This window comes from Ursus arctos, unplaced genomic scaffold (assembly GCF_023065955.2).
Source record: "Ursus arctos isolate Adak ecotype North America unplaced genomic scaffold, UrsArc2.0 scaffold_2, whole genome shotgun sequence".
NCBI classification, from domain to species: domain Eukaryota; kingdom Metazoa; phylum Chordata; class Mammalia; order Carnivora; family Ursidae; genus Ursus; species Ursus arctos.
This window is the reverse complement of record NW_026622874.1, coordinates 24,372,442-24,381,457: the sequence shown is the minus strand read 5'-3', so window position 1 is coordinate 24,381,457 and position 9,016 is coordinate 24,372,442. Positions and strand designations below refer to the sequence as shown.

Here is a 9,016-nt window from a genome sequence, read left to right as displayed (position 1 = left end):
CACATAGAGACACACCACATCCATGCGCAGGGAGACACAAACGTACACACCATACGTCTGCACACACAAACGCAAAGACACACACACACACAGAAACCTACACACCGTGAATACATATGTAAACACAACCGGACACCACACACACCCTCACAGATACACAAACATTAACACCACACATACACGTGCAAACATATAAATGTACACCACAAACGTACACACACACACACACACCCCACACAAACATACACACAACACTTATACCATACACACAGAAACACAAATACACATACCACCGATGTATACACACAAATGTGCCCATCACACCACACACGTAAACACTCACCACAACATACGCACCGTGGGCATCACAAGCATAACAGAGCACACACACCGCACACACGTGCATGCGTGTGAACACACTCTGCTTCTTGAGAAGCGCCTTGCTGTGGTATGGCTGTGTCATAAAAGCTTTAAAGTAAGTATTACGTGGGCTGTGCGTGTAGGATGGGTGTATACAAAACAGTATTGGGAATGGAAAAAGCAGCAAAAATGGTGTATACAAAAGGATAAAAGCTGTTGAAAACACATGCACGATATTTATAGAGTCAGGAAGATAACGTAAGCAACACGAAAACGGATGATTAATCACCTTTGGGTCATTTTCTGTGAATGTATTTGGTGGAACAGTCCATTTTTCCAGTGACTGCTCTTTAGCCCTGACATGCTCACCGTGTGGCCCCTGACTTATGGCCACAAGGCGGCATCTGCTAGGCTTCTGGCTCACCCCCTTCCCTTCTGAATGCACCCCCTGGGGCCGCAGGGCTACAGAGCCCCTGCACTGCAGGGTCGGACTGATGGCAGGGCTTGCCACCCGCTCCCTCTTGTCTTCCAACCTCACCCCCTGCCCAAATCAGGAAAACCCTGGGGTTCTTGCCTGGAGGATTAAAGGGAAGTGCAGGGATTTGGTGCTGACCTCAGTGAGACGCCAGCTTCCAGGAGCCCTGATTTCTTCCAGAGCTGATGGTTTACCTCTGTGTGTCTAGGGGGCGCTCAGGCCCTGAAATTGAAAATGTCAGAGGATCCCCCTGGATATTTGCAAAACCCAGGAGGGAAGGGCAGGAAATTGAAGTTAAGGGACAGGCAGGTGAAAATGATGGTTGGGTGTAGTTGAGAAGGAGAGGATGGGCCAGTTGTGAATATACCTCCAACACCCACTGTCACACTGAAGTTCAAATCTAAAATAATTTGTACTATCAGGTAGAATCCCTTCATTTCCCGGATGCAGAATCCAAGGCCAGAAGAATGAAGTCAGAACTAATTAGAAGCAAGTCTGTCACAGCCCATGGAGAACTCTCGGGTGGAGCAGCGGCCGCCATTTTCCACCTTCCATTCCACGGTATTGTTTCACTGATTGTATATGGACTGAGATATTATCGATTATACATACTTTATTTAAGACTTGCCATTTTATGGGTGTCTGGGTGGCTCAGTCAGTTAAGCATCTGTCTTCGACTCAAGTCATGATCTCAGGATCGTGGGATCGAGTCCCACATTGGGCTCCTTGCTCAGCAAAGACCCTGCTTCTTTCTCCCTCTCCTTCCCACTCATGCTGTCTGTCGCTATCTCTGTCTCTTTCAAATAAATAAATAAAATCTTAAAAGAAAAAAAAAGACTTTCCATTTTACTAGATGAATATAGAAGAATATAAAAAGCAGAAATCAGTTGTTTAATACAAGCATGTCCTGTTTTAATAGAGTTGGAAGTCCAAACAGCCAAATTCAAAAATAAAGTATGATTGCTGCATTGCAAAATGTACCATTCAGTAGTCTTCCCCCCGCCCCAGGAGGAAGTTCCCACTACATATTTCAACACTGAAGTTTTCAGGGAAGAAAAGGGTGTAAGTCAAGAAAAATGATGAATTATGTATAGTTTTGGCATCCTGATAATTCACTAGTGTGTGTTTTTACTGGGTTTATAAAACAGTAAGAAACAGGGAAGGTACACGGATTAGCAATGGGAGCCAGAGCTTTAGTCCTGCATTTGCCACTAATCCCAAGGCCTTACTGAGTCTCTTAACCTTTGTGAGCTCCAAGTCCCCTCTACAAAGTTAAAGGCTGGGACCAGATGACCTCCACTGGTTCCTCCAAGGTCACAGAGCAGAGCGGAATCGTGCTCAGACACAAGAGTCAGACCAACAAGAGCCCGTTCGTCTCCAGCTGTAACTCTCTGAGCTAGCCACCCACTGAGCTTCTCTGGGCTGCGTCTCCTCCGTGGAGCATAAAACGTGCACTATCTTGAATGTTAAATGAGCTAATGCACGCCAAGTGCGCAGACATTGCCTGCCGCATCAGAGGTGCTCGGTGATTTCCGTTGTATCCCATTGGGTCATTGGATAACCATATAATTTTATAAAGAATTTATGGCCCCCATCTGGCTTAGGATAATGTCTTGGGGACGCCGTAGTGAAGGATTTGGCCATGGGCTTCCATACAAGGCCTTTCACTATCAATGTAGGAGGGACAGAAGCCAGGATGGGTGGAAGGGTCCCTGTCCCAACTCCCCCACCACGGTTGGCACCTTTTGGGAGCAGATTTTTGGCCCCACTGTGGTTTGGCTCCATTTTGTTTTGCCTTCTCTTGACTTTTGCTCATTTGCTCTTTACGGATGGCTTCAGTTTTTTTGAGATTCATTTTTCACCTGCCTCTCCCTTCACTCGTGCTATTATTTCCTGCTTAGATCATTTCCCCAACCTCCCCTCCCCTTCATCTGGCTAATCCTTCAGGGCTCAGCTTTCCTCATGGAAATTTTCCTGACCCATCACCACCCGTGCTATTTGCTTTTATAGCACCCTGTTCTCCTTCCTAACGCTCACCACAATTACAGTTACATAATTTATTTTTGTCCTATTAGTCTGTCTCCCTTACAGACAAAAAAGCAACAACCTTTTCTATTTTGTTCCCAGATATCTCCCCAATGCTATAGTGCTTAGCACATAGTAGGGGTCCCATGAATACTTGCTGAATAAGTGGATGGAAAAATGTATAAACTAAGCAGCTCATTAGCAGAAATTCTGTCCCTTTTCTCATTCCATGTTTAGATTTATCTTCACTTTTTCCCTTTGCAGGATTTCTCTACAGCTTCTCCCACTCTCAGCAAAGGAATTGATTTACTAATACTACAAAAAATCCAACCAGGAAGTCTCTGGTAGATTCTAGGGAAATTTAATCTCGCTCAAACTGTGGCTTAAACACATGTCCACCATACCCTCCGTGTCCTCCAGCAGGGCATTTAAGTCTGCTTTGGGATACCCAGGCAATGAGCAACGGAAGCAGAATGGCTCAGGGATCTTACTGATGACAGAGCCCATTTCAGATTCCACTTTGACTTCCGATTTTTCCAGCCCAACCATTCACTACTAAAGATTCTCGGTTCACTATCTTGGGCCCCCCTTTTGCCTCTGGGATTTCCTAAACCCTCATTGGCCCCCCAGGTAATCACATGAGCAGGTGAGCAGGTAGGAGCTTCTTAAAAGGAAGGTGTGTGTTTAAATCGAATGGCTATTTTCTCCTGGAAAGTGACCTCAAGGTCTCTCAAGGAGAAAGCAGACAGTTGGGGCAGAAGAGTGGGTTTCTCCTGAGTTGTGGCTCACACCACTATCCTTATTTTTCTCTTTATGTTTTTCCTCTTTAATGGGATAGCAACACGTAGGCTTCGCTGCTAAGTGGTAAGTAGTTTTCGTCTCCCGGTCCATTCTGACTAAGGATTGGGTCGAACAACCCCAGGCAGCTATGGAGGAAATATTTCCACAATAGTTTTCTGGAGCTCTGCTTTGTTTGGGTCAGCCTTCAGGCTTCCTGACAATATAGCTTTGTCCTCATTTCCTCCTGCTACCTGATCCAGCACTGCGTGATTGGACTGGGCAGTAGTTGAGTCCCCGTTCTCCAACTCCCAGAGGTAAATTGTCATTATGAGGAAACAATAGCCCAAGCTTAGGTGTGGAGGGTATTTATTCAAGGATGCTGTGTTTAATTTCCCTGCTTCCATGAATAGTCTTCAAGATGAATAGCTTCAAGATTCCTGCGATTTCTGTTCCTTTTTTTGTTTCTTTTTTTTTCTTTAAATAGCATATCAGGGTCCCCCATTTCAGCCTCAAGAGTCCCCATGTCAGGGATTCAGACCTGTCTGGGTGTGTGTGACAAAAACATGGGCAAGGGTCACTTTGGAAGGGGTTTAGGTGGCGGGAGCGGGAGGGGGCATCTCGGACGCCAGCAGCTCCCGCGCTTGGCCCCAGGGAAAGAGAAGCCGCGAGCTCAAGCTGCCGCAGCAGTTTTCAAAGCTGGAAGAGCTATAGAAAGCATGATTCTGATGGCAAAGAAACGAATGGTAACTGAAAGTAGGAAGGGGGACGATGTGTCTGCTTCTGTGCTCACACTGGGGCCTTGCCGGCTGAAGTACTGAAGTCTTTGGAAACGGCAGCAGTTCATTGGTCTATGCCGCTCTGGGGACAAAGTGCAGTGGGACACAGACGTTAGCACTGTCGGGAGGGGGCCGGCCGCTGTGGGGCTGAGGGGTCCTCAAGTGGCTTCTCGGGCAGTGAACGTCCGGAAGAGCACGTGGCAGAAGAGGAAGCACACGGCAGACGTGAGCATGTGCAAGAGATCCCTGCGGACTTCCAGAAATAAATGCGGGAGAAGAGGGCGGGGGGAGGAGCCGGTGAAATGGCCCCATCTCTTGTTGATGTCACCCTGTGGGCCCGCAGTCACCTCAGCCCAGGGAAAGCACACGTTCTGATGGAATGACACAAGCAGGGCTGGGAAGGAGCTAAGAGATGACCTAGTCCAAGTCCCTCATGACACAGGGGATGAAACGGGCCCGAGATGTTAGGCTATTTGCCCCGGTTTCACAGCCAGTGAACAACACAGTTGGGGTCAGACCTACTTTTCCCAAGTCCCCAGCCCATGGCACATGATGGGCTCCTGACATTCTTCAGACACATGGAGGGCATTAAGGGCTTCTGCCATCCCGGGGAAGGAAGTGTCTTCTTGGTGCCTATTACTTCGAGGAAGGTCTCGGATGCGTTGAGTCAAATGGAACTTACGGTGGGGGGTTCTGCATAGGAGGACACCTGGGGAAGTCGCTTGTTTTTTGCTTTTTTTGGAAAGAAGTTTTAGTGAGGCCGCCTGGAGCTCCTGCCCCCCTGGCACCAGTGAGGAGATATGCCAGCCTGCCAGGACCTCCGTGGGGTCAGGGAGGGACTGGGTCCCATGAAGAGCAGTTGAGCTTGGGCTTCAGGTCATTCCCTACCTTGCTCATCTCCTTGTGCCCTTGGGTCGGAGAGGTGACAAAGGCAGGAGAAGGTGGGAGGTGAGGGGAAGGGAGGCGTGGGCCAGCTCCATCTCTTGGTGCAGGCCACGCAGGGAGAAGCCGCTGGAAGCCGCGTCGTCTGGCCGGCCTCTCCTGCTCCTCACGTGGGACTCCAGCTGCTGCACAGTCAGGCTCAGGCTCATCACCAGCCTCTTCAGCAGGCTGTCCCTGGGTTGGGGGCACTGCTGCTTGTCCAGCACAGCCTTCCCGGCCGCTCGCACAGGTCTTTAGGACTGGAGCAAATCCAAGAAGAGCTTCAATTTCTCCACCACCTCATTCTCTTCCTGTTCGCCCTGCTGGGCAGCAAGCAGTGCAAGTTCAATGACAGGCCTTTCGGTGGTGCCTGTTGAAGAGACCCCAGGCGCTGCTGTTCAGAGTGGCTCCCAGGAGGGGAGCGGGTGGTCGTGTCTGACCCCAAAGCGCTCAGCTTCTTCCGGCACATGAGGTCAGCAGCATTGTCGATGGCACTGGCAGCAATCTGCTCGGCCAGATCGCGAAGCTTGTGGAAGCTGTTGGAGATGTTCCGAATGAGCTCCCGGCTCACGGCAAACAGAGTCTGGATGTCAGCGGGGAGGAAGTCCTTGGCTGGAGGAGACGGCGGCTTACTGTTCATGAGTCATCTCCAGCGCACGGAGCCGAGTCTTTTAACTCCTTCCGCACAGCAGGGCCACTGAAGGACAGGAACAGCCCGAGGGCCACATCCTCGGAGAACAGGGGTGCCAGGCCACCAGCGTAATGAAGCGTCTCGGGGCCGGGCGCTGGCTCGCTGAACTCCGGGTGGGCTCCCCGCAGTCTCTTGGGCGGAAGGGCCGGCACCCCGCGGTAGGGGATCTTCGGCAGCAGCGTCTCGTGGAAAACGGCGAAGTCCTTGCACGGTCTGTACACGGAGGACTTGAAGCGCAGCCTGGAAACCTCATATTCCACATGCTTCCGGAAGAGGCCCTTCTTCTCGGCAATGAGCTCCGCCTGCACCGTGTCCCCGTCCAGCAGCTGCTGTGGGGCAGTGCCAGCAGCAGCGGGCTCCCCTGGGGCATCTGCATTCGCCGGGGGTGTGGGTCCCTCCGCTCTCTGACCTGGGCTGTTGGCAGTCCGCCTCCTCCTCGGCCTCCGCCTCAGCTGCCCCCTGGACTGGCGCCGTGCCTGCCACCCCCCCCCCACCTCGGTTTTTTCCACAGTCAGGCTTTTATTATAAAGCAAATGCTGCTGCAGGACGACGTTGCAGGGAACAGAGGGCCCAGGTCTCTGTGAGTCAGGGGCCCAGAGCCAGGTCCCCCAGCCCTTCTCTGCGGTGAAGCCTGAGAAGCTGATGGGCTGGCAGGCCAGGCTCCGAGATTTACGAGGCAGTGCTGCCCAGTGCTGAAGTCTGGGACAGCCACCACAGTACCCTCTGGTCCTCTGGGCCTCGGAAGATTTTAGAGCCAAAGCTGGGGTGTTCCCGCGAAAGTAGCCGTGAGGACACTCTGGAAAGATGAATGGGTCTGTCTTGTAGAAGGGGTAGCAACCTAGTGTCAGGGGCTGTGGGGCTGATGTGACCACTAGGCAGGGTCCGCTCCAAGATCTTCAAGTGATGCTCCGTGCTACTGGACCGGAAAATGTCACTCACATTCTATCCTGATGTCCGTAGGAATCTGACTCCATCCGTGGTGGCATGGTAGGGATTGGGGACTAACTGCGGTTTGGAGTAGGCAGTGGCCAGTGGGAATATGCAGGGGTGCAGGGGTTGCTGGGGGAGCGTGGAGTTGGTTGGGTCAAATTTGTCTGGCATCACATCCGCAGGTACCAAGGAGCTCAGCTGCAGGAGGATCTCACCCAGCATTTCGACGGCCTCCACGCTGGCTGCCTGGGTTTCTTGGTTAAGTATGTGGCCTTATTGACAAAATCTCTGCTCTGGGTGTTGTGGCTCGGACATTCCCTTCAAGGACAATCCAGGACATGTGAGCAGCTCTGCACTCTTCCCCTCGTCCCCCAGCTGCCCTGTCACCACCTCCACCAGCCACTGGGTGCCCAGCAGGCTATCGCTCCCACCTCCACCCAGGCCCAAACCGGACACCAGCAGCACAAACCTGTCTGTGTCAGGGTGGGGGTGCAGGCTTCTGAGGACCAAGCACAGCAAAGCAGAGGTCCTCCACCAGAAACGTCCCACTGTCTCCCACAGAGCCGAGCACAGCCAGAACTGTCCCTGTGACCAGCTTTGACACGTCAATGGTGCCTTTCAGTTTGACGCACTGCAATTCATCTTCCAAGACCAGTTCACCCTCTGGGGGGATATATTCGCTCCGAGGAGGCTGGGGGAGCAGGTTGTGCTCTTCGCTGATACCTGGAACGGCATGGCCATGAAGAAGGTCCCCACCACACAGCACCTCTCCCCAGGCTGCAGTTACCACGGCTTCTTTATTTGGACTCCGCCAGCGCAGTGTTGTTGGGCCCAGCTTACCAGGAAGGGCCTCATTTGGAGGAGACGGGTGGCAGAAATGGGGGCATGCTGCCAACTAAAGCCACGCTCCCCCAGCAGGAAGGGCTGGAGGATTTGGCGTAAGTTGACACAGGCACACGGGCAAAGGTGGCATTGTTGGCTGATGGTGGGGAGAGGAGAGCATGGGCCCTGTGGACAGCCTGCTCCGAAAACAGGACCATGCTTGACGTGTCCAGACCACGGTGCCCAGGCCGAGGAGGAGGCAATCACAGTGCAGCGTTTACTGCAAAAAGGCGATGCCTCAGCCGAGGAAAGGAGAAAGGGTAGACTCATAGAAACAGAACATTAGCTGGATCTCACGGTGTTCAGTCTATTTACCTAACTATACCTGTGCCTTTGTGGTCAGATGCTTTTCCTATTCAACACTAGTTGGCCCACAGAGTCTAGATCCAGCCGCCAGGGAAACAGGACACAATTTTTTTTTTTTTTTTTTTTTTTTTGCATCAGTGAATTGTTGGGGTTTTTTGTTGTTGTTTTTTTAACCAAAATTCTCTCTGCTGCTGTTTCAGCTCATTTACCTTAAATTTGTCCTAAGCAAAATTTTTTATATTTTGTTTTATACTTCTTCATGAAATCTGGTCACCCCTTAGTCTATCCAAAGTGGAACAGCCCAACTCCTTTATCCACTGGCTTTTAGGAAGCTAGGACCAAGGTAGTCTTTTGTTATGGAATGTTCCAGAAGCTCACAAGAGAACCCAACTTTCCATACGTCCTAGCATTCATTGTCAGTTACTCACCTTTATTATAGTATTACTAAAGCCTGCTAAATTTAGTTCTCTAGAGCACTCAGGAGGTATTTTCTGACTTAGCAAAGGTGCATATTACTTTGCTGGGTAATTTAAAACTTAATTTTAAAAATGTACACACACTCTTTTAACTTAAAAACACACATACATTAAAAAATATACACACAGGGGTGCCCAGTGTCTGCCTTCAGCTCAGGTCATGATCCCGGGGTCCTGGGATCAAGCCTTTCATCAGGCTCCTTGCTCAGTGGGGAGTCTGCTTCTTCCTCTCCTTCTGCCCCTTCCCTCTGCTTGTGCACGCTCTCTTCTCTCTCTCTCTTTCTCAAATAAATAAACTCTTAAAAAAAATACACACAATAAAAGTATAGTTCTCTCCTGTGGAAGCTTACTGTGTGGATTTAGAAATTTTGATGTAGAATAAACAAATGGCCAC

The 9,016-nt window shown here is 50.7% G+C and overlaps 2 pseudogenes; both read right to left on the bottom strand.

Annotated features, from left to right (window-relative positions):
- Window positions 1–3,989: 3,989 nt before the first annotated feature.
- On the bottom strand, window positions 3,990–6,404 carry LOC113262714 (sorting nexin-8-like; annotated as a pseudogene).
- LOC123001594 (DNA polymerase delta subunit 2-like) lies at window positions 3,990–8,242 on the bottom strand (annotated as a pseudogene).
- Window positions 8,243–9,016: the final 774 nt, after the last annotated feature.